At 39.0% G+C, this 27,117-nt stretch overlaps 2 protein-coding genes across 4 annotated transcripts in view; one reads left to right on the top strand and one right to left on the bottom strand.

Annotated features, from left to right (window-relative positions):
• The window catches only part of LOC105921538 (MSL complex subunit 3), a 227,694-nt gene that overhangs the window by 48,287 nt on the left and 152,290 nt on the right, over nt 1-27,117 (top strand). The window contains exon 1 of one of the 2 annotated variants that reach the window (XM_036128047.1): nt 24,349-24,414. The exons of the other annotated variant lie outside the window; for it this stretch is intronic. The gene's annotated coding sequence lies outside the window, so the exon portion shown is untranslated. Of the gene's footprint in view, nt 1-24,348; nt 24,415-27,117 lie in introns of those variants that run through there. 2 annotated transcript variants of the gene reach the window in all.
• Nucleotides 1-27,117, bottom strand: part of LOC105921530 (E3 ubiquitin-protein ligase Midline-1) — a 74,557-nt gene that overhangs the window by 27,089 nt on the left and 20,351 nt on the right. Inside the window, exon 1 of one of the 2 annotated variants that reach the window (XM_012857325.3) lies at nt 17,155-17,444. The exons of the other annotated variant lie outside the window; for it this stretch is intronic. The gene's annotated coding sequence lies outside the window, so the exon portion shown is untranslated. Of the gene's footprint in view, nt 1-17,154; nt 17,445-27,117 lie in introns of those variants that run through there. 2 annotated transcript variants of the gene reach the window in all.

Below are 27,117 nucleotides of genomic sequence, written 5' to 3'. Positions count from 1 at the left end.
AGAGAGGTTAGCCCTAAGAAAAAATCCCTTTGTTACATTTACACTTTAACAATCCTTGTCGTCGGTGTGTTTGCAAGCAGCAAAGCTTTAAGTTTTGGGTAAACTTAAATTACCAAGGTTGAAATGTGGCTCAAAAATAGATTTTATTAACCGTTTAAAGGTGGAGCTAGGAGGAGATAGAACCGACCTCAAAGCCAATCGAAACTACTATGGTTAAATGATTTGCAACTGATGCTGTGAGTGAGATTTATTTTGAGCACTGCTGCTGTTGGTCTTTAGCATTCAGTCTTAGTTCCTAATTTGCTGCAAAGAGAGACTGTATGATAGTACTTCAGATGTAATTTTTTTAATCTTGGAGAACACTCGGATTTGGATCTATTTTAATAAAACTGCCATATTTTTCCTTATTAACATTAACTTGTCTGTGGGAAGGATGTTTTTCATTTGAGGTGAAGCAGTGGCAGCAGCTGTTGCAACAGCTGTAGCCAGTTAGTAATTAGCACACATGTCGACGTATTCCTCCTGCAGAGGAGCTGGCTCTTTATTTCTGTCTGAGTGCTGTCGCTGTCAGGCTGCCTTGCAGTTATAGTTCATGTCCATGCTGATACTGCACAGCCAATAACTATGGTTTCCACTAAAATGTGAACGCAGTGCTTTGCTAGCTGAGATATTAAATCCTGTCAAGATGTCCCTCTAAAATATTTTTATTCATAGACCGATCTAAGTGGGAATATTTCTATTCTTCACCGTATTATTTTTGTTGATCTAAGATAACGCTCCAAGTTATAATCTAGCCAGCAAGTTAACTGTTGTGAGTGAATAAAGTGGTGATCTCTAGCTTCGGTCCTTGAGGGTCATTTGTCTTGCAACCTTTAGATGTGTCCCTGAGCCGACACACCTGAATCAAATGGCTGGAGTATCCGAGTAAGCAATCATCTTCTAAATGATCCTGCCACGGATATAGTTAATTATCTCAAGTCTGCTTACGCATCCAAAACTGTATGTCTCAAGGACCGGAGTTTGAAACACATGGATTAAAGCTGTGGTCTCAACCCAGTCCACGAGGGCCGGTGTACTAGAAATTTTAAGACCCTTTCACACAAGTCCTAGTAATGTACTGGAACCACATCTCGGGTCTAGCAAGAATTGTCAGCTTTCACACATGCAAATTAGTGCCAGTAAATTACTGGGTCAGCTGTTTTTACACGTAGCCCAGCAAAGGTGGACTGGCTATACCTAATATCAGTATTGCAAGGTTTACAGCTTCAACTGATTAAACCAACCTCCTAAAGAAATTAAATTTATCAAATAGCTGATTAGCAACAACAAACAATGGCTTTGGGATCGGTGGTTCTTACAGCTCTTAGTAGCTTTAGGAAAACTACAGAACAAATACAGTTTCAGTAACATTCCCAGTCAGAGAAGTGACTTGCAGACATCAGGGGAAGAACTAAACAAACAAGATGAACATCTTACATAATCATGCAACAAACATGAAGTGAACTGTTTTGTCTCAAACAAAAGAACTGAAATTTTAGATTTCACCCCATAGTCCGAGTTAAAACATACCCTTGGGCAAGATATAACCCATTCTGAAAAAAATATTTTTTGTAATGCCTTTTAGGACTTCTTTTTACAGTCTGTCAGTGTTGTCTTGAACAGCAAATTACACAAGTAACAGATATATGGGGTATGGTACAGCAACGATCATGGCCTCAATGGTTAAACAGGCTAAAGATTTCCATACACACTCAAGATCAGTGGCAGCTTGTTAATAGGAGGTGCTCAGGTTCCACCCCCATCAGAATTGCAGGGGAAAAAGACTGTAGACACAGTATACATAAATTATCAAGTATTCCATCTGTTCTCTGCGTTTTTCCACTTCATTTTATCATTTGTCTTGCAAGTTATATTTTTTTTAACGCCGTAAGACGGCGGACAAATGAGTGTTTGTATTTTTGTAAAGTTGTTTCTTCCATGTGACTTTATGCTGTTCTCTAATTAGTTACTTAAAGATTCTCCTCTGGGTGCAGCGCTCTGTTCTCATGGCTAATCAGCACTTTCTGTCGCATTCCTCATCAACTAGAATAACTCATGAAACATTTCAATCAAAGTCACACCCCTGGCACTTAGGTGCGCATATGTGAATGCCAGTCATGCATATGCAAACGGAAGAGTAAGATAAAAAGGACTGGAGAGAATGGTGGCTTTTACTAGAAGAAAATAAGTGGAATAAAGAATAATGGAATAAAGACCAGACCGAAGCGACTTAAAAATCCAGCTGCAGTTAAGTGACTAACACTTGTTTTATTATTTTTATCTTGGCTTCCCGTCCATTTTTGGATAGATTTCAAACTTTTGTGTTTTTTAATGCTCTTAACAGCTTTTCAGTACTTCTGGTTGGATTGACCTCATTTTTCTTCCAGTTTTTAACCTGTTTAATGTGTTATTTATGTATCTTTTGTTGTATCTTGAATTTGTTTGGCACTCTGATTAACATTGATGTGGAAAGGGATGTACATTGCATTTATTATTTTTCAATATTTCCTATTCTGGTTTGAGTTTTGTCATGATTTCCATGCCATACAGTTTGGTATAAGCTAATGGAAAAAGGGCACAGTACTGGTTTCAAATCTACTTTTTTTAAAAGTGGATTTCAACACAAATAGTTGTTTAGCTAAATCTTGATCGAATTATGCCGAAAAGCTACAGTAAACACTGATAACATCAAACCGAGAGTACCAGTTCTGTGCACAATTTAGGCTGCGCGCAGCAGTGTACAGAACAACAACAACGTTTGGACACTTGCCAAAATAAGCTGTCCGCTGGCAATTTTGAAAGTGTCGGATAACATCAATTTCATGACCTTTGCTTCTATGCGGTGAAAGTCAAACTTTCCCAAAGCACAACAGAGGTAATAAAATAAGTATGCTTCTGTAATATATTGCATGCATTTTGATAACCTGTCCAGTCTTATCTCTCACCAAATGGGATTTCTTTTGATTCTGCAGAGAGTATCTATTTTGTTTAACTATTTTTTTTGCATGGATGATTAGATGTGTGTGTGTGCAGACCATCTTTTAAACTTAGTTTACTGAGCACTATGATCCATGAAGAACAGTATCTCACTTTTGTATGTACTGACGATCTATGATAGAAGCAACAATGAACAAACTGAATCTGAATCTTTCAGCAGATGTCACTGTTGGCTGAGATTAAAGTGCAGACAATGGGATGCTGAGAGCTCAGAGTATGCGTGGGGGAAATGGTACTGCAGATAAACTGTCCCCCACTTAAGATTTCTACAGTGCTAGCAGTTTTCAGGCCCTGTGATGTTTGAAGGCAGATAACGGTTTGTTGTTGATGAAAAGGGGAGAGATAATGGTTTAAAAAAGATGTTTCTGCAAAAAAAATATATTCTAGACTTGCAGTGCCAGGAAAAAAAATATTTGTCCTCTTACATATTTCTTCTGTTTTTTATGTTGGCACCTAAATGTTTGAGATCATCAAAGATACAGAGGAAATGGATTAAACTGTTGCTTTGTGTATTGTAATCAACTTCACTCTTTGTGAAAAATAAATCCCCAGCTTTTTGAATAACCGCATTTTTGGTTAAATTTATCTTAGCCAGACAAAGGCATGTTTACTGTGTGACCTGTAGAATAAAGGAATCATTTATAAAGAACCTCTCTGACAGCATAGGGTAGACTGAAATATCTCATATTAGCCCACCATTCCCAGGAATTTGCATCTAATTTCAGAGAAACAACATAATCAAATATGAAGGTGGTAGCCTGATAGTCTAGGTTTTGGTTTGCACCTTCAGAACCTGGATAACTAACCGTACACCTGGTGTTGATCTTATACTCAACCCCACTTCTGTTATGCAGCAGGACAATTATTCAACACATACCTGCAGGTCCACCTCTGTATATGAAGAAAAAAAGAAAAAAGTGCTGACCTATCTCATTTACTTGTTGTGGCCTTACTTGCAACAGGCCATTCATGCAAAACAAAACTCCAATGTAACATTCTGCGCAAAAATTCCTCCTGAGAGGCTCATTGAACGCATGATGGCAGTAATTTCCTGCAAATGTGGCAGTTAGTTTTTCACAAAGGCATCAGTCGGTTTAGTTTGTTTCTCTCAATGATTGTAATTATTGAGTAAATACAAAGCAGCTATTTTAGCCGCGTTCTATTTACTTGGTGTATCCTTTAACTGCTGCTAAAATTTGGTTTATCTAGCAAAATTGACATATATTTAAGGGGCAATCCTTTTTCTGGTATTATATTTCCAAAAAGAGTCAAAAGTTCACATCTTCATTTCTAAATAATGAAATGTATTAAAATAATTTAACAGTGTCCTAAAAGTTAACCAAAACAAATGTTCACCTAGCAGCAGGCAATAGCATTTAGGTTGAGCACAATTTAAAGAACGAATGCATAAATAACTGAAGTTGGGAAAGCGGTTAAAAAAATAATACACAGTATTTTGGGGCACAGTCAGGATGGGAAATATTGGTTGAAATTGTCCAGAAACATTTTTATGTAGTCACAATGTGTTCTGAACAGCTAGCTGAGAAATTTAAACGGGAAAAGGCATTATAGAGGGAAAGAAAGCAGCAGTAAGGCTTAGAAAATCTGTCAAAGCCAGGAAAAATAAAGAAAATTGCAGGAGCTGTGATTGGTTACTGCTTGACAGGGGGGTTTCCTGAAGGCTGAAGAGCATAAACTGACTGCTTTCAGATAAAAACCACATAAACCGGTTTGTTTGTACTAATGCATTCATATACAGACGAATTGAAACGGGCAGCTGAGAGAGGGTGAAATGCCTCTAACCATACCATAGGTGACACTGTTGAACCATGGAGTGAGCTGCCTGAGTACAAAGCAAAAGGAGACAGCAAAAAGGAACAAAACGAAGGGGGTGGGGGGGAAACTAGGGGCAAGAAAGTGAAAACTAGAATGTGGGAGGAAAATAGAACATATACATATTTATTTTTATAAAATCCAAGTTGTTTACATTTTCCATCATCACTTTGTGCCTCAGGACTCTCAGAGCTGTCACTGTATGTGAACACCTAGTGTGCCATGCTGGCACATCAGAAATGCCAGTACCAATAGTCTTCAGTGGGGGGCATTAAAAAGTAGTGGAAGCATGGTTTAGTGTTATATCATCTCCTTCCTACTGCAAGTTCCATATATGAACATAAATTATCATTTTAACCAGTCAGAAACTAATGCTTATAACATGGTGTTATTGTACCTATTTATACTTTAATATAACCTCACCCAGCATGAATGCTTCGATGAGCAGATTGTAAATGTATGAAATATGCACGGTTCTATGTAGATGCTTAGTTTGCATTGAGAACAACACTCAATAATTTAGTTGAAGCCTTAGTCTGAGAATAACATCAAATTACATTGTTTTTAGTTAAAATTGTGGAAAAGATAAAGATGTTCACAGTAGATTTTTTTACTGTGCTCTAATTTAATAATGCAAACTATCAGAAGTGCAAATACAAGTGCAAATTTTCTTTCTGAGACTTTTCCTTTTTATTAACGGCAGCCATGATCGATTTTATTAATTTTGAGTAGCTCAGATCCTTACTTCAAAGAGCATTTAACATTTTTTGTGCTTGGAATTGGAAAAAATCAAACTTCCAAGTGCAAAGAGCACACTTCACAAGCTTAAATCAGCAACAAAAGTTAGAAACTTGCAGGTAAAATTAAACAAATAAAGCCATTAAGCTACCACTAGCTAATTTTTACCATTAGAAGTCCTTGCCTATAGAAATTCCTCTCAATTTCATACACCTTGAATAACTTTCCTTTCCATTGCAGGGCTGACAGCCACAAAGAGAGAAGGTAAACACTGAAAGCATTAATTTAGGTGCTTTGTGACATGTAAACACATTTTTAAATTTTTTGTCTGTATAGTGTTTCAGGGATTGCTCATTATAACTTATGAATGACTTGAAATTTGAACAATAGATGGGGCTAAGACTTGACTAAAATACTGGAGACTTGTGATTTTTGAAAGTAATGACTTGGTCCCCGGCTGCCTTTCACTAAAATGTTGACATAAAACCGAAGAATTTCTATCTTCCATTTACAAGTAGAGCGAGAGAGGAAGGATTTATCTTGGGTGGTGAGGTCAGCTCAGGGGATTGTGGGATGCCATCTACAGGATCTAGGCACGATTTATGCTACACAAGTCTAGAAAAGGGCTAGACGTTTTGCCACAGATCCCACCCACCTGGGCAATGCTGTGTTTGTCCCACTTCCATCTAGAAAACAATTCAGGAACATTAAATCAAAAAGTAATAGACTTTAAAACGGCTTCTTTCCCAAAGCTGTGAAGGCTATCGCCCCCTGCTAATAACTACTAAACCAGTTCACTGCTAGATCTACAGGTTCTTGATCTGATGAGCATTATATCATTTATCACAGGCTAATGTCTATTTACGTAGTTCAGTTTTTTCTGGAAATGTTTGTTTGGACTTCAATGCAAATTGCACAGTTTTGAAACTTGAAGATTTTAATCAATTGCACAGTATTTTACATCATGCTACTGACTGCTGCCGGTATTTTTGTCTCGTGCATCAATTAACTTGGACATGTACATTTTTTATGACTAACCGCACTCTTTTTTTTTTTTTTTTTTTTTTTTTTTTCCAAACGCAAACTTCTCAGTGTGGGTTTGTCTGATCCAGGCCCATGAAGGGGACTTCAATTTAGCCCCGCCCCCGACGCCAAACAGTGCCAGCTTGTAGTGACATCGTAGCTGAAGGAACTCTGCATTGACAACTAAAAACATCTCTAATTGACAAAAACCTGCTGCTTAAAATGAGGATATCATACTTTTTTATTTTCCAGCAATGTTTCATTTTTCAATTTTTTATTTTACAATGCCAAATCTCTTCTCAATGTCGCTGCAAGCTGTCACTGTTTTAGGTCCATAGGACCTTAAATACCTTGTGTTTATTACAAGTGGGGGCCTTCAGTTTATCTATACAGTAAAAATTTGCTACAAATACCTCTTGATAAAAGACAAATGGGTCCAGCTGGATAGAGTCCTATATGGTTCAACTCAGATTAGTGTTGTCCAGTTTTAAAGTCTGATTCAAATCCAGTTGTATGACTTGACTGATCACTATCTAGAAGTTAAAGTTCATATGGGAATTTCAACCTCAGCAAAGAGTTAGAAACCAATACTTTGATACTTTTCTTAAACCTCTTAAACTCTTTAACATTTTACTAAGGCTGCAATTCTGTTGACCTTTTCCTTAGAGACGAGACGACCATAATAACTTGGCATGCTTACAAGTGAGAGTGATGCTTCATGTTCCACTGGTTTGTAATTATGAAATCTTTTTCTAGTATCAGTTTCCAGGTCTCTATCTTTCTCTTTATAGAAACGCGAAAAGCAAAACACTTTCTCTATTTTGGATCGTAGCAAATGTCATAGCCAAGACTCCCCTCTCATATGTCAGGTGTTACTTTGAAACAAATCTTCCATATAACCTCTGATCCATAAATGCCAGCACAACCTTTAGCAGTTGCAATTTTTTTTTTTTTATTGTACTACCTTTTTATTTTGTGTAACGTATGAAGTCATCCCTCATTTATGTCACATGTAAGCCATGAATTACCCGACAAGACAAAATGTTCATTATAACAGAGTTGTGTGGCTTTTCAGAAATTAAACCCCTTTCAACTTTTGATCTCTCCTCCAGTTTATATCTGGGCCGTCTCCCTCCCACAAGTCTGGGGCCTGCTTCTTAAATCTTTCATTAACTTTGGATCCGGGAAGGTAGAGGCTTTCCCTTCCACTCATAGTTTAGGCTGAAATAAAATTTTAATAGGCACCCTTTCTGTCCATTTTCTAAAAACTGATTCGACAAAAGCAATATGTGGACAAAAACGAAAGCAATACTGAAGTCTGTTTGAAAAATGAAATGACTGGCCTGGAGTTGCAGTGCACTTAATAAATAAGCGCCCTTTTATTGCTGATTTGATATAAATATAGATATAATTGCATGTTTAATCACTATTAAATAAGGGAGGACATAGCTTTTTAGCTTTTCAAGAAAATATGTTAACCACATCAGTCCGGTAGACTGAGAGGGAAAAACTAATCTTGGCAGTAATTACAGTAAATATCTTAAAGCTACATAACCTTAGTTTGAAATGTAAAAACATGTGTGCAGGGATCCATTTTGTGATTTGATGCAAGCAACTGTGGCAGTCAACGATGTAGATACAAGAAGTAGGTCATTCCCATTGACCTGGCTCACATAATCAGCGTACACTGTGTGTGTCACTTCATGATCTCGGCGCTCCAATTCTCTCTATCTCGCTCAGCTCGGATGAGGCGGAAAAATATAGCGAAGCACACGGTGAAACGATAGAAGCGAGCGGTAGAGGGCAAAGGCATCTAATTCAGAGAGTACACATATCTGCCTGTCAGCGTTCATAATGTCAGGCCTCAGGACCAAAACAAATCTCCTCCGGTGAAAACTGACCAGACAGATCTAAATGGAGATAAATGCATTAGCACGTCTTTGCAAAAACCCTAAACAATTGGTAAAGATTTTAGTGTTGGCTTGTCAACTTAAGTGCATCACTTGCCCTTAAATGCAACCTACTTCCAGAACGAGGAGACGGCAAAACGAACTCGCACTAAATTATTTAAATTTCATTTCCTAAACACCAAATAATTCAGATCTTGACATGCACCGTTGAGTCCGATCTACTCCTGCGTCTCTTCCAACCTTTCACCCTCTCGACACATTGTTTGCGTCAGTCTCTCGAAGAATTCGGTAGATCCCACGACTGTTTACTGGATTTGCTGAGGAAATTGGAGGAAAAAAATAACTTAATCTGCCTTCAGAGCGGCAGTGGGTGGCTAATGCCAGATTAACCCTTGCCCTTGCTTCATTGTTGAGAACCAGTTGGCATTGCAAGGGGGCAGTACAATTCAGACTCAAGCAGCAAAAAATGTACCCTACTAATAGATTTCTAGAGGAAAGGATTTCATCTAACACTTTGCACTTCTAATCATGTAGAAGGCCTGATGCTGATTTTACTTATTTTTTCCCCAAATCAATTATTGCTCCGGTGTTCAACTTTCCTTATACAAAGTATGTGGTATTTCTTGTGGTATCGGCTAGAGAAACGTGATTCTATATAGTCTGCAGCTTTGCTTGCTCATGCTGTGCCAGAAGTCCAATTAGGACACCGGATGAGGAAACGTAGTTGGGCAATGAACATGCCCAGAGCAAAAGCTAACGAGGTCCAAACTTCAGTTTTTAGATGTGGGATCAAAAGCTTTTGGCTTTAGATGTCAAACTCTGCAGAGGATTGAATGTCTGAGTCTCTCATCTCTTCCACCTTTTTTCCTCTCCATCTTGGCCTCCCTTTCTTTTCCCTCTGCTGTACGATGCTTCATTTTCAAGGTATTAAAAAGTTATCAACACTAAAAATAGCCGACACTACACCAACACTTGTGCTTTAAGGTCTCTGAAGCGCTGCCACGTTTTTTATCCCTAATCCGCTTCCTGCCACACCGGCTGTGACCAATCCAGCCCTTCCATGGTCTGAAGTGGGCAGTTACACTTTAACAGGATTGGTTGGTCACAGTCTAGGATACAGAGGCTATTAGTGACGATAATGGCAAGAGACGTTTTTGATTGTTTGTGCGTGGCGAGGTCTGTCTGGGATCTCACTTGTCTGACCCAGATTGGCCTCACTGGCGCAACTAAAAAATTCAATGTGATGTTTGTGGGTCAGGAGATTATAGGAGACGTAACAAGTCTGGTGTTGACAGTGTTTCATCAGAGTGTTTGATCTTAACTGTCATTAAACAAAGGCTCATGAGGCCACAGGGTAAACATGTCTGTATTGCATATTTTCCTATGACACGTGTTTTTAAGAAGTAAAATGTAAACACAATCACAAAAAATACTATAAGATCTTCAAATTGGTTTGTTTTAATAGTGCAAACGAGAAAAACTAAACTAAGTAAAATCTTATACCCCTTTACACCTCTAGTTCTGGCTTATACCCCATTGCATATCTTAATATTGGTTAGTATCAGTTCACTGATGTAAAGAAAATTTCACTTCTAATAAGTATTGCAGTCACAGCGTAATTCAGCCCCTTTATGTCAAGCAACATTTATTAGAGTTGGATTTCCTGGTACTTGAGTGAATCTATCTCGTCCTTCACAAGCTTTTCTGGTTTCTGGTGCTAGAAGTTACAAATGCAGCCCAGAGCATCACTGACCGCTGCTATGCCTCATTGTATGACTGGTGTTATAAGCATAGTTAATACCTCCTCCAAAGATGCTGCTTTACCCAGTTTTCATTCCGTTTTTATTTCAGTTCTATTTCATCACTACCCAGAACAGAATCTCAAAACCTCTTGGGTTCATCTATATTGCTGTGAGCAAACCGGAGGTGACTTTTCTCGTGCTGTAGAGTGTGTAGTAGTGCAAGTTCTGAGTCCAGTAATTGAAGCCCTTCAGCATTTAGTTTGTAGGTTACTGTGGAAACTGAAACCTCAGTAGCTGCTACTACCAAGTCTTAATGGAGGTCATATGTAGTCGGTCGAGATATTTTGACTACCTGTCTGGTCAGCAGCCTGGTGACGGCAGTTGATGGCTCCCTCTGTGTGCCACCAGGTGGTGCACCCAGAATTCGATTAACTTTAAGCTAGTGAATTATTGGTGCGGCGTCTGCTGTGAAGCGGGAGCTGTACTGGTCTGTCGTGGTGAAGAGAGAGCTAAGCCAAAAGGCAAAGCTCTTGATTTGGGAGGAGACCCAGGACACGCTGGAGGGACTATGTTTTTCGCCTTGGGATTCCCCCGGAGGAGCTGACCCAAGTGGCTGGGGAGAGGGACGTCTGGGCCTCCCTACTGATGCTGCTACCCCCGCAACCCGACCCCGGATAAGCGGAAGACGATGGATGGATGGAATTATTCTTCCAATCATATCTCTGGAAATTCAGGGCAGTTAATATCTTTATATCCTTCTCCTAATCTCCTTTCTGAACATTTTGGATATTTCTATTGACTGAGCCATATTTCTAAAATGCAATGAAATTGTCAAGATTCCAGGTATGTTAGGTGTTCTGTCTCAAGCGTACTAGTACAACTGATGAGGCCTTGACTCAGCCGTGCCTGAAACCACAACTGGTTTGCAGATGTGTCTGATCAGAGTAAAATAATTTTGAGACCGAAGTCCAAACTGTTTTCTAGTTGGATCGAGATAAAAACGTATGTTAGTTTTATTCATTTAAACTGCACTGTGCAATTTGTCTGCAAATACCTGAACAATTTAACTTGATTTAGCAAAAAAAAAAAAAAAATGCAGTGGGCATTAAATAATTTTAGACACAGCTGTATGGCGGAAAGTGTGATGTCAGGTATGCAAAACCTGCTTAGGTTTTCTTGTGTATAACTTTCTGATATAACGGGGTTTAGTATTTGGTCAATCACCTACTTCTATTTTATGTGAGAAGAGTTTTTGGAAATGGGAGGGAAAGTAGAACAGAAACTTCCCCACTCTCACTCTCAGGAGTTTCTTAGTTTTCCTCCACCACAATTACTGAGTAACACTTTGATGAAAGTGATAATGTTGCACTTATTTCTAGAAAGCTAACTCTGCTGCCGTGATTGGCTAACGTTTGAAAGAGCGGGATGTAGCATGTGTGGCGTGCACGAGCAGAGCTCTGGAGGGGGATGAGGCCAAAGCATACGGCTGCTGCACGGCTCGTGGGATGCAGCACGCACCACTTTCACAACTGATGTAAACAACTGGGGGCAGGGGAGAGTAAAGCAATAGTCGGTTACAAAGTGAAATTTGTGTGGCATAAAAGCTTTTGCTCCTAATTCAAAGAGAAGTTTGCCACTGCCATGTGATTGAGCTTGCTGGGGTTCTACTGTGAGGTTTTAGATGAAAGCCCCACAGTAAGTCTCATCAAAGTGAAATCTTTCTCTCAAAACGCTATCAAGTTGCTGTCAGCATGTGAAATAATCTGACAAAGCGTAAACTATTTAAATGATCCTTGGACGTAAAGGAAAGTGCCTACATCCTTCAAATACTGTATGTCTTATTTTGAAGTTAAACAAGGAAGTACTATTATTGGCAGACAGGACTGTTTCATCAGTACCAAAAAATAATTTGGCTCGCACCGTTTTGTGAAAGACGATATATGATAAAACTGGAAGTGCTGTTAAAATACAAAGACTCATTGACTGTTGGCTCCTCATGACATTGAAGTTGGCTCATTCAGTTTTTAATTACTCTAAACTACTTTAGATTCAAGAATCTTTATTTTCACCATGTGTTACCATAGTGACATTTTTTTTTTGTTTTGACTCTAGCTCAGGAGGCACAAAGAAAACATAACACAGACACAACAAGACATATTTCCACACTTATTGAGTGAAATCAGTTGATTGCACTGACCAACACGTTTCCTGAGAAGCTTAAAGGATGAAAATAGACTTTAGGGACTGATAAGACTTCTATAGGAGTTAAATATGTCTGATCTCAGACCCTTGGCAAACAATATGATGTACTGTGTTGCATAAATTAATCACTCTGTGGATCTTATATTCAGGAAAATAGAAGTATCAGCCTTTTGGGTTTTCTCTGGGCACTTGGACTTTTTTACAAAACAATAATGAACTGGGACACGTATGATCACCTACATACAGTATGTTACATATGTATTAAAACATGGTATGTTAATCTGCCAAATGTTTGTCAAGACAAAGGGGATCCTTACATTGCAAAAACAATTACATAAAATATTGACTTATTATGACCTTTGTTTTACCTGTTAAAGCCTCATTGGGTCCATATCTCTTTGTAGTGAACCCAATATAGCGTGTTATCTTGTCTTGAGAGTTAGATGTGTCGTTATACCCTTAAAGATACGCTAACCTCAAAATGTGCTGAAAACTCAGTTGTTCTGCAAGTAAACTCCCAACATACAGTATTTTGCTTTGAAGGCTGTTCTTAATGGACCCTGAAATGGATTCAACCTCTAAGATATTTGTAATATGAGCAATGTTATGATAGAGATCTGATAAAGATCTTAGATTTGCCCCCTTATTAACTCATTTGGGTGGTCCTGTTGATGTTAACAAGATGTTCACAAGAGTTTGAGGAATATAGAGACTTTTTCTTTTTGACAAGTGGAGTAAAAATCTTACAGATGAAGAAAAAATTAAGTTTGCAATCACAATTAAAAATTAAGACCAAGTCCTTAAAAGTATGAGCTGTATGTAAGACAATCTGTATTTAGAACAGATTTTAGATTTTCTACTAGAAATAATCAAATGTAGTCAAAATCCCTTAAACACTGAATTAGCCGTTTAGTTTAGAGCTGTAAGAAGCTAAGAAACAGAAGCTAACTTCAGTCTCAGGAGTCGGTGGCGATACATGCCAATCATTTCCTGCATTGCTTACAAATCTTATGTATCATGTCTGTCACTCAGTAAAGGTTCTTTGTTTCGTTGGTTACCATGAATGCTGCCAAACAAATGGGACTTTTTCATGACTTCACGTACCCTGGTTTTGACAGCTAGCTTGAGGAACAATCCTTTATAGAAAATAAACTTCCTAATGCGACAACATACCTACGAACAGTACCAACCTACTACCCGATTTTATTAAGAAGCATGTTGTTGATTTATTCTCTATCCAGTTTGGAACTATTGGTACAAATGTACAATCATGATGTAAAAGCTCTTTCACACACAACACAATGACAAGCTTGTCATGATAAATATCAAGGTCAATCAGACATTATCTCAATGTAGCTGTAGTTTTTTTTTTTTTTCCACTTCTACCTCATTGGTTTCAAGCAGCATTTAATCATACGTACTTTTACTACTAAGTTTTGTTTGTTTGGAAATGTTAATGGTTGCCATACCCTTTTAAAAGGTGAATGATCAATTGAGGGGCACTGAGAGGATTGTTAAACGAGGAACAGTGGTGGTTTTCTTAAGTAATGTCCCCTAGCTCATTACCAGGCATTGCACTGGTAGCATAACTCTGTGACATCAAAGTATATTCCCTATGAGTCAACACTGTCAATACAACCGGGTAAACCATCTTTGAGCTTTGCACACACCAAGGAAGTCCAGCTTTAAACCCACACCCTAACCTGGAAGGGTTACTTTACCGCAGAAAAGCATCATTACCTCTTGTCAGGAAATGTTTGAGTTGAATACAGGAAAAAGGGTGATTCTTGAGCAGGCTAACAAATGGATAGTTGAGTGCACCAGCATCAGACCAGCGTAAATGAACAGTCTCTATTAGCCAGTTTATTTTTGTGTAGTACAAGATGATTTTGCTAGTTTAATTGGTGGAATATCCCTTTTTTAAAGCTTGAAATAATTAAAAGTAAAACAAAGTTTGTAACAGTTCATGAAGATAGTTATAATAAATAATGACAGGTTATTTAAAAAAAAAAAAAAACTTAGTATGATTTGAACATTTTTGGTCATGATTTTGTTCCACCTTCCATGTTAATACTTTGAAATTTATTTTTTTGGTGGTGCAAATGTCCATAACCTGACTGCTCTGCTACAAACTTTGCCATTTCGTTTTGAACAAAGAAAAATCCAGTGTGAAAAAAACTGAATGAAAAACACTTCAAAATCTAATGATCCAATTAGGCTTAAAACAAGCGCAAAAAAAAAAGATTATTGGTATGCAAGTTGTAAAATGCCACCATTATAGCAGTAATCATTCCCATTAGTCTGTACACCAGTGACTGCTGCTGTTAATACCACCATCCCTCTCTTACATTTCAAGGCAGATACACTACTTTAGGTAAACAAGACGTCAGCATCAACCTCCTGTACATCTGACTCTGCCGAATAAAGAATTTCATCTCCACATTGGTCAGGCACCCACAGGACAAAGATGCTGCGGTTCGACCACCTTCTCTCTTGGACGTTATATATAGACTTCCACACATGTGCACCACTGCTGCAGAATTTGCTGATGCATAAAGTTTGACCATGTCTACTTTTTGTGAATTACAGAAGTTATTCTATAGTTTCATAAAATAACGACTTTTTTTCATGTGTTGTTCATGCCTATTCTGAAGACTCTTTGATGTTTACTCCAAAAGCTCTTCTCTAATTATATACGGTGTAAAACACAGAGGCCCAGTTCTGACCCACTATTAAAAATGGGAAACACAAGAACGAATGGTAGTCCAGTAAGTCAAGTGTGTTTGTTGTAACAAGTGTAATGCAGTGTTTTAGAAAAGTTTGAATTTCAACTTCCCTGCAACTTGCTGTGGGTACTTCTTCACACGTTGGAATAAAAAGCTAGAGGACCTACTTATCCCCTTCACAGGACGGTTGAATGATCCAACTCTCCCCATTGTCCCACTTCTAAAGTTACCATGACAGCAATACTGTCATTTTACTTGGCCGGTGATTAAGAAACGCACTGGAGAGGCTAAAATGAAGTGAGCTAGAGAGGATTGAGACGTTGACTAAAAAAAAAAAGTATTGGAGTGTTTTTGTCTCATTTCAAGAATGTTTAGATGGCTATTAGCAGTTCAGCCCCTCAAGCCCCCGGAATAGGCGTCTGCTGTGACTTTGAAGATTGAATTAACCAGTTACACATTAGTTATACCTCCCTGTTTTATCACATTAGCCACACATTGGTAAGATAACTGGATATTTCTGGTAGAAATGCTGTCAGCAATAGCTCGCTTCGCCTTATCATCAAAGCAACAATGATCAAAGTAGCAGCTTTGATTCTAAGTAAGATCAAGAGTCTAACTTTGCCTTTAGTTCAGTTTCCATAAATTGCATGAGGACTCCCACAAGGAATGAAAGCAAGTATGAAAAGGCTGTTTGCTATAATTGTCTGCAAAGTTCCCACGGTCTGTATACAGGTGGGGGGGGGGGGGGGGGGATCTGAGTGCCGCTCTGCTTCTTTCTGAAGGCCGCCCAGGCTGACAATGTCTCAACGAGACATGTCAGTGAAAACAGGAAAAGAAAAAGGAACAATACCGTTGTGGCTATATCGGTCGACACGGCGGCTTCAAACCAAAGCTCAAACAAAGGTTTTTTTTGTTTTTTTCCCTCGGATTTGTTTTTGTTTATCGAGGTAGATGTAACTTTTGCATCCTCAAAAAGGAGTTATTTTTAGTCTTATAGATCTATTGCAGGTGAGAATGATGAGCGGTAGCACCCAGCTTGTGCTGGGCAGCTGTGACACACTCCAACACAGAAGGCACGCATGCAGCGAGGCGTACCAAACACGCCTCGGCACACAGCCTCCGAGCTTCTTTGAGGCTAACATAATGCCCTACCAAATGGGCTACACAGTCCAGATGAACAGGCACTTGATCTAAACCGGATTTTAAACTGGGTCAAAAATCCCCAAAAATTTGGCAACTTCAAAAAAAAAAATGCATATCTTCTGTGTTTGCTTGATAAATGCAAGTACATGTTGGTAATTTTGAAATGAGATGGGCTCTATAAGTTTTACTTCAGCCTAAACCCTTATGGTCAGTGTCCATAACTAAGTGGCATGCCGTTTACTGCATTGAGACGTTTTTAAATTTCTTCTAATGATCAAAATGAAAGTAACTGAACTCATTTGCAAAACCAGTATTCAAACACTGTGTAAACAACCTTAAGGCATTTCCCTCTGCAAATGTGTGTTCTGGGCTTTGAGACTAAACAGAATCAAACTCCACCCCCATATCAAAAGTATCAGAGGAAACTGGATAATCGGGGGGGTTGAATTAAGTTGTCAAGAACTTAACAGACTCAGAGCCAAATTGAGCAGGAATAAATAACTCCTGCTCCCCATGATAAAAGCAGACTTGGTGCCCTATATGCATCCAGCAACTGTGTTTGCAGAAGTTTCTACTAGTCTACGGAGCTCAGTGGTGGAATTGTAAAGCCACCGCTCTGTTATTATCATTCTTGTAAAGCTGCCACCTTTCCTTGGTTCCACAGAGAATGCAGTCAGAACTCAGATGGAGGGTGGAAGCATGCAGGAATCCCCCCAGGGACTCTCAAACTTAAGTAAAAGATCACAAACTGCCCGTCGTGACAAACCCACGCAAACCCCTTCGTGCATCTGCTCCTCTTACCTTCCACATGATTAAAATCCCATCATCCACGAACAAAGTGAAAAAAGATGGGAAGATAGAGAGCTGTAGGGGGAGACTGGCAGCTCTCGTTTGCCCTGCCTCCCACTCTTTCTCTCTCCTCTGTGGGATGCAAGAAGGTTGACAGCAGCGGCTTAAACAACAGCGAGGAGCAATCCCAGGAGCCAGTGAGGATATGCGTACGTCTCCGTGGCTGTGTCATCACCTCTCATGACATGTTTCCTCCTCTGCCTGTGTAAGCTTTTCCATCCAGACCCAGCACACAGAGAGAGAGAGAGAGGGAGAGAGAGAGACGGGACAAAGTAGTGCACCGCCCCCTCACTGTTTCCCCTCCTTCCCGCCGCCCTCAGTCTGTTCATTCCTTGCTCCCTGTTCCACTGTATTCAAATGTGCCAGTGGCCAAACCCTGCCTTTTAAGTAGGCCAATCACTGGCTGCCGAGAGGTGGAGGCCAGGCTGGCAATGTGTTGGCAAAATAACGATTGATGTTAAATGTTCCCGTCTGCTGATTTTAATCAATGATAAAAGTAGATGTGCAAATGTAGCACACTTGGGCACTTTCAAACTAAGGTACAAGTCAGTCTGACCTCAGACAAAAGGTCCAATGGATACGTAGGATGCGGCAAGGGACACTAGAGAGAGCACATTTTACTGCATGGTTTAGTTTGTCAAATTGGAGCACAGCAAATTCAAACCCCTCTAAATTGTAACCTAAAGAGAGGCCTGGACAATATTCAGAAATACAAAATTGCCATCTTAATTTTAAAAGGGTGACTTCGTTGAATATTACCCACTGTCATCTTGTGGGGACAATGTCATGCAAAACAGATTGAGTCTTTCGTCGCCAAAAATCTTTCAGTTTTGGGCTTGAAATCCATCAAAAGTTTATCCAAAAGGCAAATTTATTTTTGTAAAGAGGTTAAATATATACACATTTAAAAAAAAAAAAAAATATATATATATATATATATAATATAGCAGTTGCGATATTACAAACCATAATATTTCAATGTTGATTCAGATTTGATGTGTTGTACAGCTCTGCTTAGAGGAATGGCTAACCCAATAAACGGTAATTGCATTACATTGTTTAATTAAATTTCACATACAATCTAAATACATTAAGTTGAAATGCCAGAAGCTGTTTTTGCCATACAAATAGTTGAATATTGTGTCAGAGCTGAATTTAACACTTATACACTGTGACTGCGTCTTTTACCCTCTTTACCCATTCTGAGGTGCGTCTCGTTTTGGTGTGGTCTTTTAATCTAAATCTGCGTCCCTCCAGGTGGCAGAGCGTTCCACTCCACCCCGTTCAGCCATTTTTGTAGGATGCTGGGGGACCGAACCCCCAGCAACCGAACTCTTATCCACTTGTTATGAAATAACTAGAGAACGTGATATTCAAGTCAGAAATGGTGTTGCGCTTATAAAGTTTATTGTAAAAGAAACAAAAACGAAAAGTATTGAGATGGTAGGCTAGTGTCCAGGGTGAGCAAGAAAACAAAAGCAGTACACATGACGTGCTGCTCACAGCAGAAATGACTGAGTTGAACAGGCTGGTGGCAAGCAAACAGGACCAGCAGAACAGTTCAGGTGGCGAGACAGGAGTCCAAACCTAGAAACGGTCCCGGTCGTGACCCAAAACATAAGGTGATGAGGTATTCAGTGAGGACAGGGCAAGCACAGGATCCACACAGGTATGACAGGCGGTGCACACAAGTACTGGAATAAAGCTTTCACGTGGCAACGAGACAATCCGGCGCTGACTGGCCGTGAGAGACTGGTATATTTCGGCAGAGTCAAAGATGGAACCACTAGCAGGTAATTGGAACAGCGGCAGGTGAAGCTGCTCTGCCAACTAGTTAAGAGAAGCAGAGCAGAATGTGGGAAACAGCCAGCCCAAAAAAACAAGACAAGAGGCAGGATTCATGACACTAGTTCAGCTTGGACTACAAAATTACTTAAAGAAATAAAAATGGTGGTTTCGCGAAATTGGTAAGGTGGACCTTCACAAGTTTGTTTAGCAGCAAATACTGTGATGTAAAAGCTCATAATATTATTGAAAACAGAGAAAACTGAATGACTTGTGAAGTATGACCCAAAAAAGACCATAGAGATGTCAACGCAACACCTAGACATTAAAATTTGCTGCAATCCTAGAGATTCCAAGTACACAACAAAATGTATTTAAGGGCTAAGAAAGTGGATTTTGCATGATATGGCCCTTTGAATTTTGCTATTTTTGCCAATTCTTCAATGTAAAACTACTTCAGCTCCTTCATGTTGGATGGTTTCTGTCATGAACATGCCTGTTCATGACTGAAAACCATCCATATCTAACCAGATGCTGAATTGGATTGGGGTCTGCACTTTGACTAGGCCATTCCGGCACATTTCAATGGTACCCCTAAACCAGCATACCGCTGTTGCTTCAGCGGTATGCTTCGGGTCATTGTCCTGCAGGAAAGTGAGCCTCCTTACCAGTTCTCAAATCAGGCAGTCTGACAGATTTAGCTCAACAATATCCCTGTATTTAGCACCATCCATTTTCCCTCAACTCAGACCAGGGTTCCTGTCTGAACTACTGGAAAACATCTCCAGAGCATGATGCTGCCACCACCATGTTGCACTGTGAAGATGGTGTTCTTTTGATGTGGAAATCGCATAGGGTTTGCACCAGACATGGCATCACTGCCTTCAATACATTTAGGGCATCGCCTACATACCTTTGGTAAATTCAAAACACGCCTTGTTATATTTAACACTACATAAGGGCTTTTTTGCCTATGTTTTTCTATTGAAAACATTTAAATTACTCAACACTGTTTAACACAGTGGACTGATTAAGATGATCAAGTCATGATGCTCTAGATATACTCAAGAGCCCTCATCCCTTTATTTGTTGGACTAATTTTCAATTTTTTTAAGCAGATTTTTAAATGATTTTACAATATATGATCAAAGCCAGAATACATTGCATTTACTTGGCAACTATGTACAAACTTTACAGCTGTAATAATCAGAGACCATTTTAATCAGTGCTCTCAGGATCAGAACTGAAGAGGAGAGGCAGCATTTGCTTTAAATGCCCCTTAGCTCTGGTACATCCTCTTAGGAACATTGAGAAACTGCTGACTCGTAAAACCTGGCAGATAACATTTACTGAATCTTTACAGTAGAGGTCTAGGATTATTTGACCAGTTCATTCTTACATCTTGTGTTAAATGTGTAGAGTATCCTTGTTATTTAATGCTTTTCTCTATTTTATTTTCTCTATTTTTGGAGCGTTTTTTTATTTTTCATTTTATTTTGGTAGTTCATGCTCTCCTACAAAGCACTTTGAATATCGACCGTGTGTATGAGCTGTGGTACACAAAAAACCTTCCTTATTGTACTTCCCTTCACATACCACCGTAAGAATAGTCTTGATCTTTTTGTTTTTTTGTTAATTTCATTGCTTAGAGTTTGGAAAATGGGGAAATTTAACCTTCACTTATTTTGCTAATGCATGTATGAAAAAGGGGCAACTGAATGAGTGCTGCAAAAGATTAACTGTGAGCGCAACTTTGCCCCAAATGTGTGTGCTGTAAGTGTTTTAGAAAAATTTCAGTGCCTTTTTAAACCCAACAACTATGGAAAAAAAACAGGACAAAGCGTCACAATACTGATCTCAGGCTTAAATATTCTCTTATATTCTGGCTTTTCTTTTCCTTTGTTTCAAAATTGTTTATTCTTGTAGACAATGTCTGTAAATATTTAAACAGGAAGGCTTTTAATTTAGTCACCATTCAGTTGTGCATTCATAAATATTGCTGTTTCATTTTCAGACCACCAGATTTTAAGACGCACTGTGCCCAATTAAAGTTGCAGCTGCAATGAAGCAAACACTAGGTGATATTATGGTACTTTATATTGCAATAAATATGTTCAGCAGTCAAATTGCCACACATATGAAGTAATGGGCATTAATATTATACTGCTTTTTTCTTTTCAGCTTTGTTTTGGTAGTTATGTTCATTTCCTTGTCTGAAAATGAAGAAAATAAGTGTGAAAGAACAAAAGTGTAAAGGCAATCTGGAACTAAAGTGACCTACAACACTTATCAACAAACACCAATACAAAACTCTACAGCAAAAGAAGACAAAAGTAATAATCACCGGTTGATATTTACACTATAATACATGCTGACATATCAGACCTAACGAACTGGAACCCTATACGGGAATTTAAGCTATGCGTCTAGGCCTGTCCAGCTGAAACGTACCTCAGTAGCTATTCTAACCAAAATTGTAATTTAAGACAAAGATTCTGTCAGAATTCAGGTAGCCAGCATAATGTTTGCTCCAGTTCTGACCATCGTTGTTACTGATGTGCACAGTCATAATCAGCACGTTTTCCACAGTAGCTGCTTCGTCAGCATAATTTGGCGAACTATGGTGTGAATGCGCAAATGTCAATTTTCCAGCAGTCACTGTTTTTATATGTTGGTCATTTAAATTGTAGCTTACCGTAAAGGAGCAATCGGCAATAGTTCACCACTAGGTGCTGCTTGAGCACTGTCTGTAAACCAAAACAAGATGTGTGAGAAGCCGCCCCTCTATCTAACTTGATTCCAACTGCAACCCGGACCCTCCTTACCGTTCTGAGGGCATGGAGGGGCTGAGCCCGGAGTGGCAGCTGTTCACATACACGTACACGCACGAGACGGGAGAGCAACACGGAGAGATGCGGTGTGACGTCATACCGCAGTCCATCTGAACTATTACTTTTAGTTCTTCACATCACTATTTTCTAGTTCCTTCCATCTAAAATAATAAAATTTTGCTTATTGCTCCTTTAAATCAAAATTTCAAATTATTTCAAACACTAAGTGTTTTCAAGGGATTGACGGCTTTTACAAGTTACACAGTTTGGGTCCAAGTTCTGGATGCACTGGGGCTCTACGCTCTTTCAGGACGAGTGAACGCTGCTTTTCCAGACTCGATGCAATGTGCTGGGTTTACTTAGATAGGAAGCCTTTAGTTTAGACCAATCTGTATGATTTGATTGAATTTGTCTTTGTAAAGTGCCTTGAGACGACGTGTTGCGAATTGGCGCTATATAAATAAAATTTAATTAAATTTTAACAAGTAAGGTCAAATTCATCCTCCCTGCCTTTGTTTGCTTCAGTGGAAATCACTGTTTCTCCAAAGATGATCTTTGCAGCAGAAATGCTTATGTCTGTTTTTAGATCACCAGTTAACAGCCACACAGCCTTCCTGTAAAAAAAAGGTATTATCAAGAAAACAATCTATTAACTGTCTACAGGCATAAAGAGTAACAGGCTTCAAGATGGGACTGCCACAAACATTGTGTCGTCCATGTGTGGAAGGGCTTTTCCCGCTTTTGGTCTCCTTGATGCCTAAGGCTCTCATCTGCTTTGTAATACAAATTGTGACTTTGGTGTTGGATATTTAAACCATTTTTGTTTGTATGGCTATAATGGTGGCTGATAATATATTAACTTTAATCCTCGATTTTACAACAATGCCATTAAAAGCTTCGATTACATCCAGCTGCAACAAGGTTTACATTCGGGAGGCTCAAAGCAAAAGTAGGTTATGATTTTATGCACCAAGGAGGACAGTATTATGGGAATGTTATTTATCTGGAGCAAATGTATAACTTCAGAGCTGACATTTTGTAATAAACTGCTGAAGTAAAAACAAATGGCGAATTAAAATGAAACATATGTCTGTCAAATAAAGCAGTTTTGACCTTTTTAACAGCAGATTCAAGGTGAATAGGAGCCATAAAAGAAGTCACTCCCGCATCAGTTAAACGCCCTCAGTAAGACGAATCGCCGACCATCTTTTTCCCAGTGTTTCCCTGACATCATAGCGGCTCTCCCTCCACCTTAAAACCTCCGCTGTTTTGGCTGCTCCTCGTGAAATCTCCCTCGCTTTTTTTTTTTTTTTTTTTTTTTTTATATGGCCTACAAGAAAAGCTGCTTAAAATAATCTCCAAGATTCAAGTCAGTCCCACACAAGGCAATCTGCACATTATAACTGCAATGTTCGCTTGAATGCCCCCCAACACTCATGAGCTATATGATTGGACGCCACAGTTCTCCTCATCCTGGCAATTGCACATAACAGCAAAATAGATGAAAACAGACTAAACCTTTTGTTTTGAAGTTTGCAGCTTAAGTGATATAAGTGCATGTAAGCCTGGAGCACGCCCGCTGTTGAATAATAAATAATTTGATAAGGGATTTGGCACTGGTAAAAATGAATCCTGTGGCTAGAACAGTGTGTTTTACTTAGCAAATGTCTGTGGCTCTCACTCCACTCTGTGTTCAGTACACTCGATCCATTGTAAACAAAATTCCCACTGTTACTAAACTGAGTTGAATTTGGTTAATATTAGAAGGCAAATGGAAAAAACGAAAACCATGACTAAATAGACAGAAATTAAGTGATTATTTGGCAGTTTAATGTCATCCATTTACGGTTAACGTGACAAGTAGTGATCTAAAAGGGCTACTTTAGTTTCAGTTCTTCACCATGGTACAAAGCGTGCACTGTAAGAATGCTGGCTATGCGAGTGTCTTGCGGTTGGAGTGGGATCAGTTGTAGGTAAGGGGACTGCCAAAGAATTTTTCTTTTTTGGCGAGGGACCCAGAAACATTTTCCATCTCGGATCAGTTCTCAGTAAGAGCAATATTCCCCCCCTCCACTCTCTGAACCTGTCATCCAAAACACATGGAATGGTACGTGTGACCAGTAGGACAAAAAGAAATGTGGCCCATTGTATCGGTGCAATGCAGTCTGTGCTATGGGATGCTTCAAGTAACATAAAGCAGCCTTAAATAATTGGAAATGAGCGACATACTTTAGAACAAAAAGCTAAACTCCTCTTTATGGACTACAATCATTGGGAAAATGGTGCAACCTGAACATATGTGCAGTCCATCACTGGGCAACACACGGACCCATAACAATAAACACACACTCTCATTCCAAAGACCATTTTAGAAAGACCTCTTGACCCAACCCAGTATTTTTGGACTGTGGGAGAAAGCCGGCGTATCTGGAGAGAATACATAGTGAAAAACATGAAAGACCTCAGCCTGGGACCTCCATAATGCAAGGCAACACTGGTGCTGCCTGACTGTGCAGCTTTGTTTTTGAACAATTTATGGAATTTCCACACATTTATGGGGGGATTCTGCACCATCCTGGATTATTTTATTTGCAGAGTAAGAGGATGTAAATAAGCTTTTTGTACTAATAGCTTTGTGGGATCATGCTCGGTGATTTAATCTGGTGCTGCGCTCTGTGAACATTGCATTTATTTATTTTTTTATTTATTTTGGCAGTGTTTGTTTTTGGAAGCTGGTAAGCACTTTTGTGTGATGTGTTTTTGAGTACTTTACTGTAATTTTCACCACTTGCTGGATTTTGGGATCAGGGCTGGTGATTTCATTCACTCGTTATGCATCGTTATGACTGGGTTCTGTTACTTGGTCTACTTACAATTTTTGTCATTGCATTTCTTTTTTAAAAGTTGCACCTGTTCTAAGAATCATGCTTAATCCATTTTAAGCAGCGTTGCACATTGACTTTTTTTCAAAACACTCAGGTGTTTTGCTCATAAACTAAAGTATTATGCTTTGAAGGTCACACACTGATTCCATTATGCCACCGCCACATCTCATAGATTGAGGTTTTCTGTAATTCTTCTCTTTGGAGGATTTCCAAAAGCTCTATTTAGAATTAAAGGACACTGACACAAGGACTCTACATGCAATGAGGCATCTCAACAGACAGCACAATAAGACAACAGTAAGACATTTTATGTTGCAGAAATTTAGATTGCAGGGCTGTTTTATTAGCTGCACCTGTTATATTGCGTGTTATGAAAGTGCAGATCACATGACGCAAGACAACTAAACAATCTCAAAGTATAGCATTTAATCATAGAATTTCTCATGTCTGGGATAGGGCGAGGGAAAAACTGTGAATTTGCTTCAACTTAATCTGAGTTTCTGTCCAACTTGTTCATGATTTTGTTTTTTTCAGTCAGAAACAGACTCAACATTTCAACATTGCCAAACGTGTTTTTTTTTTTTTTTTCTTTTACTCAAAGGTTTATATATCACAACTGGGTTTGGGAAAATACAGAATTTTGAAGTTAAATATTTAAAAGATCACTCCGGGTAACAACCACATTTAGGCATCTAGATGAGATGAAAACACACCTTTTGAAACTGAAACCAATCATCAAGATCATCAATGGAGAAGAAAGCGTAGTCTTTGAAAATGATAAATGTTACTTCGTTATTGGTGTCAGATGGGCTGGTCCGAGTATTTCAGAAACTGTTGATCTGCTGGGATAGTCATCAGGTTTATACAAAATGGTCTAAGAAATTTAAATATTCAGTTAGCTGCAAATCTATGAATGAAAATACTCTAATGCTGTCAGAGGAGAAACGGGGAGACTGGTTTTAGATGATAAAAAGGCAACAGTTGCTCAAATAATGAATCATTACAAAATACTCTCTCTAAATGAACAAGACATGATGGGCTACAGTAGCAAAACAGCACAGCATCAAAGGCTTCCAGTCACCTGCAACTTTCCCCCCCCCCCTTTTTTTTTTCCTTTTTCCCCCCTTTTTCTTTTTTCTCCATTTTCTCCTTTTTTCCCCTTTCCTTTTTTCTCTTTTTTTTCCCCTGCAAATGTTCATCAACCAAAAGATGAAATCATGTCGATGTAGATCGAAACGTCTGAGGAACTTTTCTGACATCTTGATTGAACCTATGTGACAAATAATTAAAGCAGTTCTGAGGACAAAACAAAGGTCCAACCTAAACTAGAATGGTATATCTAAAAGTCACTGCGCGTGTGTGTTGAATGTGAAAACAGTAATTTCAGGATCAGTATGTGTTTTGCATGGTGCTCTGGAAGGTTAGTCGTTTGGGGCTGTGGTTGTAGACCTGTATGTTAAAAGCTCCTTTCTCAATCACTTAATAATTTTTTTTTGTTTAAATCAACATTTAGATATAGCACTATACAACATCCAAAAGGTGACCAAGGTACTTTATAAGAAGTGTTTTGTTGTTCATTTCTGTAGTATTTTAGCTGTAAAGTCAGGATACTTAGCTTTCTTGTTCATTTGTTATTTTAGGTAAGCTGCATTTTTTTTTGTGGTACAGCATTTCCCTTTTATGGCTACCCTCCCCCTCACACATATCTCAATTTAGGAAAGGGCATACAGTCAGAGTTGAAAAATAATCTTATTTTTAACTATCAGGAATGATTGGAATGTGTCTCCTACCATCATGGTGATGCACGACGACAGGGTTAGGACTGAACAACCTTTCCTGGGGGTATGGGCACAGTGGGTAGTTGGGATTTGACGGATTCGCCTTGCACATATGTGCAGATACACCCACAAGGCTTTAATGGCTCTCCGCCAGCTTCCCAGGTTGAATAAATGCAAATGGTCAGATGCTGGAGGTCATCGCATGAAATGTTACGTACATATCAAACACATCGGGGTTATTTGCATGTGGCAGGTTTACCATTAAGATATAACAGTACTGCTGGTCAGTGTTGTGTACAGCAGTCATCAGATGGTCGACATTAAGTCATTCACACACAAAATACCCTGTATTATTGTACTAGTTTGCCTGCACTATGGTTTATTTCACTCTGACCGCTAGTCTTCTCGAGCGTGGGGTCACATTCATGTCAGGAAGGGTCTGGTTTTAATCAGGAAGACCCGCAACCGATCCATGGGTATTCTTAGTGACTGCAGCTCAGTTTGGATTTAAAAGGGTGTGGGGGCGGGGGGAGAAGGTATGTTCTCTATTTTGGGGCATTTTTCTGGTTTTTGTTTTTGCAGGGGATTTTAGCTGTCAAGTCAAGTAGCCTCAGAGAATAAACTATTTATTCTGGG

The sequence above is a fragment of the Fundulus heteroclitus genome, chromosome 24 (genome assembly GCF_011125445.2).
Source record: "Fundulus heteroclitus isolate FHET01 chromosome 24, MU-UCD_Fhet_4.1, whole genome shotgun sequence".
NCBI lineage: Eukaryota > Metazoa > Chordata > Actinopteri > Cyprinodontiformes > Fundulidae > Fundulus > Fundulus heteroclitus.
Note: the sequence above shows the minus strand (reverse complement) of the source record. Positions and strands in the feature narration are given on the sequence as shown.